The following is a 5,336-nucleotide window of genomic DNA, read 5'->3' on the forward strand; positions in this document are numbered from 1 at the left end:
TTATCAAGAGGGAAAGCTCTTGGGAAGATATGATTAACAGCAGCTGCTCAAATTTCAAAATATCTACTTCTGTTCTGCAATATTTTATTTTTCTTTCATTGATGGTGGTACAGGTAGTCTTCGACTTACAACCATTTGTTTAGTGACCGTTCAAAGTTAAAACAGCACTGAAAAACGTTGACTTATGACTGCTTTTCACACTTACAGCCCTTGCAGCATCCCCATGGTCACATGTTTAAAATTCAGACACTTGGCAACTGACTCATATTTATGACCGTGGCAGTGTTCCAAGGTCTTGTGTTCACCTTTTGCAACTTTCTGACAAGCAAAGTCAATGGGAAAGCCAGATTCACTTAACAACCGTGTTATTAATTTAACAACTGTAGTGATTAACAACTGTCTCAAGAAAGGTCATAAAATGGGGCAAAATCCCTTTAAAAACGGCTCTGCTTAGCAACAGAATTTTTTGGCACAACTGTGCTCGTAAGTCAGGGACTACCTTTATGTCAAACTCTTGCTGTATTTAGCTAATGTGTAATGTGGAGAAAATAATTACCTTTCATAAAGCTGCTGTTTTATGGGCACTGCTGTCAATTCCTCACCCACTACGTTCTGAAGAATCCTCAGTTGTGCATCAGTTTCACCAATCCCATAGGTCAGCTTTGCTTCCGTGAGTTCCACAGTAAGAGGCTGCTGACTCATATCTAAATGTATTCCAGACATAACCTGGGCACGCTCTCTTCTTAGTCTCTCAATCTCTCTAGCTCTCCTTTCGCTAAGTAGAGATCTCTCTTCTGTTTCAGTTGTTCTTCTGCTAACTGATTTCCCTTCTGTCTGGCTGTGGATATCACTAGCACTCGGTGTCGGGCTAGTTAAGGAAGAGTGAGGAGCTCCCTTCACACCACACCAATTGCTGAATTTATTGTGCATGGGCAGGTCACGAAGACTGTAACTTCGATGTCTGTGGGCATTTACTAAAGAAGTATTCCCATTTAGCAAGATTTCAGTATTACATACACTATCAATATCAGATCCTGTTTTTGTATCATCATCATTGTCATCATCATCATCTTCAACATCATCTTGCAGGTCACTCATTTCTGACCTGAGAAAACAACCACTCTTCTCATTTCTCCAGATCTGGGGGCATGGTTGAGAAGAATCTGGAACACATTCATGAGTTTCTTCAGGTTTTACACATGAAGAGGTATTATGTTCATTTAAAGATTTTGGTGAAGGCTTCTTAGATGGTGAACATTCTGAATTTCGAATGGAGTTTCCACTTTTAATTCCTCCTGAGAGTTTTCCTGCCCTTCTCATGGCTTGTGTCTGATGAAATGAATGTTCTGTGGGAAGGGTTTCTCCATGATCATCAATTACATATTCCCCATGGCTAGAAAGTTCTAAAGTACTGCTTGAGTGATAAAGTCTTTCAGTGTGAACTGCAGTATGTGTGTCAATGGTAAATCTTTGCTTTTGTTTTTTGGAAAGCACTTTGGTCATGTTTTTATCCAAGTCATTTCCAGACCTTTTATGAACATCCTTCCTCTCTCTAGGTGAGGTAGACTCACTGTCCACCTCAGCATGTGAACAAGTATCAAGACATGGTTTCCAAGAACACCTATTATACTGTAGATCTGAGTCTTTTTTCTTAAAACCAGTTCCTGAATTTTCAGTACTTTTCATCTGTTTTCCAGCAGATGCTTTGGAAGAAGTAGTTGAAATCTCCGATGTATGTTGTTGGTTGATTGGACTTGCACTTAGTATCAAAATTGGGGAAGAAGCTCTGTCGACTAGCAAGTTGTTTTTACAATACAGTTCCCTTGTTTCTGAAATGCTAGTTTTATCAATAGGATTCTTATCTTGAAAATAACAGTTGGGAGACAGAGAGATACAAGAAGCAGGATTACCAACAGCAGTAGCTGAAGACTTAAGTCTAGAATTATATAATGGGGCGGCAGTTGGGTATGCTTTGGGACTACTGAAAGCAGGTGTTGATGAAATAGTTAATGGTGTTTTAGGCACTTCTGAGGAAGAACTGGAATGTATACCTAAGGTAGATTGAGGCAAATAATAATGTTCTTGAGTATCAACATCATGACTTCTTATGTCAGGCATACTCAGCAATTTCTTTCCTTTAGTTTTTGATGTTCTTTCCTTAGGTAGAGTTATAGTATCTGGATGTACTAGCTTCACAATAACATTTACTTCCTGAGATTTCACTAGGTCAGTTTTCATATTAGCAATACTTTGTCTGTCCTCAATCGTATTTCGAGGATGTCCTAACATATCAGTTTGAATGCCTATGTCTTCTGTTGTTTGAGTATGGCGATCAAACATGCTAAAGCTTGTTCTCTGCTCAACTGCTTTATGGTAACTTGGTTCATTGTCCTTTATTGTTTGAAAGGACAAATTTCCAAGCAGCTCAGAAGTGTTGTGAAGAAGCTGTGAAAGGTGCATGGAAAGGTTCTGCACACTTGACCAAGAAGAAGGTTCTTGGAATGAACTCTTGCTTGGCTCAGGTTTTCCTGCAGGTAGGTCTGTATAGCTTCTGCGATGCCTCTTCTGTCTCTTATGCTTTGCTGGAGCTTCTGTCTGTGTTTCCTGATCACAAATAAGTATTTCTTGCTCTTTGTTATATGCTAAATTTGTTTTAGTAGGGTAGAAGAGAACAATTTCATCAACTTGTGTGGAAGTATTTTCAGATTGTTGAGTGCATCTCATATCTGGAAGAACCTTTTCACAACCGGAAATGCAGTTTTCTGGTGTGTTTTCAACTTCATCCTGAGAAATATTTGCATCATGTTTGCCATTTCCATCAGAATGCGTAGATTCAAAACTTTCTCTTGCAACATCCCACCTGTGGAGATCTTCTGTACTACTAAGGGTGCTGGACAACATTCTTGCATTGGCGTATGAACTGAGATGGGAATGGAATGGAGAATTTTGAGAATTCAAGCCATTATCCACACTAGAACATCTCATAACAGTCTGATTATCCAAACTCAGCGGAGGAGGATTGCCAGAAACATCACTTGCACTTCCAAACACATATTGCTTCCAACCCATCTTGCAACTTTCATCTTGCTGCCATGTGTGTATGTAAGGGTTTATATCACTTGAATCAAAGTGCATGGAATCATTATTCTCTTTATCTAGTTCACTTGTTGCCTCCAATTGATATCTCAGTTCTTTATTTTTGTTTATATAACCATGCAGTGGAGTAATGCTACTTGAGTATTTGCTTGCTTCTCTATCTGTAGGATTATCAGTAGAGTAAGCAACAGCTTTTAGGCAAAGAACGGGAGGTGAATCTGAAGAAGGGATATCTTGAGATTGTTCTTTATAGTCTCCTTGGGCTTCAATAGATTTCTTTTGAAATTTGGGTTTATAATTAATTGCGACATTCTCTGTCTTTAATTTTGATAAGCTTTTAGCACTGCACATGTCATCCTCAGTTGGAGAGGGAGGCTCAATGCTCATATTTAATTCCTGTAATGACTTAGAAGCTGGATGCACAGAAAAGTCTACTTCAGAAGTTTCTGAAGCACATTCAACAACAGAAGTAGCAATCACTGGTGCTGATAAGCTATGACTTTGCAAATCTGGCCACTGTTGATCTTTTTTCATTCTCTTTGCATTCTGTGAAGTGGAAATGTTATTTTTATTCTTATGTATGGCTGATGCAGGTTCTTCTTGTAAAGTTAAACAGTCATTTATTGACAAACATCTGGAAGGAATTCTGTCATGTTTTCTTGAACTGTTTAGTTGGTCTGATGTCAAAATCTTTCTCTCAGCCTTCACCATCTTACATGCAGTTGTAGGAGAGTTACCTATTTCTGTAGTAGAAATATTTATTGCATCCACATTGCTATTTAAATATAGTGTAGTCTGCTCTCTTTGTAAACCAAGATTTGTATTTAAATTGTGGTATAAAGTTTTGTCACTATCTTTTAAGCATTCTTTTTGTGGTAAGACAATATTCCGAGGTTCCTGACAATCAGTTACTTCATGGCATTTTTTCTCAGACTTAAAATTATGTATTCCATTGCAATCTAAAACTGAGTTTCTTTGACAGCTAGATAATGGGAGACATTGATTTCCTTCTGCAAGAAAAAGAATTGTTTCTGAAGTACACAATGGCGGGTTAAGGATTTCAGAATCTTCACATTGGCTTTCCTGCATCTGACTGGCAGTAATTGAAGGACAGTTTAATGGAGAAGGATTTAAAGCAACAGGTATCAAAGTCTCACTGAGACTTGTGTTGCTTTTAAGAGATGTTTCTGAAGATGAAGAACAACTATCTGGCAAATCCTGGTGACAAATCGAGTTATTTTCTTGGAGTTGAAAAGTAGCTGACAAACTGGAAGCCAAAAGAGAATCGTGCTGTGAGTTGGTAGATGAAGTACATGTAGAACATGAGGAACACTCTTGGGACTTTGGGGGGCTGGCATTTTTAGATAAAATGCAAGCTGAAAAATCTTCCATAGAACATTCAGAAGGTGTAGTTGTTTCATGACTGCTTCTTTCATTAAAACGTTGAGGAGTAAGCAAGTTTTTTTCTGCTAATTTGTTTTCTGTTCTAGTCGTGTAATTGTCAGACCGTAAAGAGGCCTTTTCTTGGTCACAGACACATTCAGGAAAATCATTTTGACCTTGTTTTTTATTTTGATAGATCTCTTCAATGCGATCACCATGTCCATCATTTTTGCTGTCTTGCTGACATAAAGCATAATCCTCTGCACTTGATACAGGAAGATCAGACCCTTCGGAGTTAAGAAACTTACTCTCCTCAAAATAAAGATCATCTGTAGCTAGTGTATTTAAGTGTCTAGCAGAGTAGCCAGACATATAAGAATTCATATTACATCCTGAACCATAGTCGTCCACACAATGCGTATTTTCCCATATGAATTTATCAGAATTTCTTGAAAGAGTCTCACCGACTTCAGAGGTTGCTACAGTGTTATCTTCTATAGAGAACTCATGAGACGTTCTGCATGCACGACTTTCTGTGGTTTCTGTTTGACATCCCCCGAACTGATTACATTTTTCAATATTGGTTTTGCATTCACTTTCAATGCACTTGGAAGTAAGGCATTTATTTTCCTGATTATATTGCACTAATGAGTCCACCTCTTTCTGATTGACACTATTCTCAAAACAATCTTGAAAAGAATATGTCATTTCTTCTATCTCATCTTTGAATACGGAAGTGGAGAATATTTTTTCAGAGATTATTAAGCCCAATGTAGCACTTTCTTTCTGAGGTATATTGGATGAATTTAACAACTGTTCAGACTTTTCATGAAACTTGCCTACATTGTGACTTATAG

Source organism: Protobothrops mucrosquamatus, unplaced genomic scaffold, assembly GCF_001527695.2.
Source record: "Protobothrops mucrosquamatus isolate PMUCROS unplaced genomic scaffold, P.Mucros_1.0 scaffold1954, whole genome shotgun sequence".
Taxonomy (NCBI): Eukaryota; Metazoa; Chordata; class Lepidosauria; order Squamata; family Viperidae; genus Protobothrops; species Protobothrops mucrosquamatus.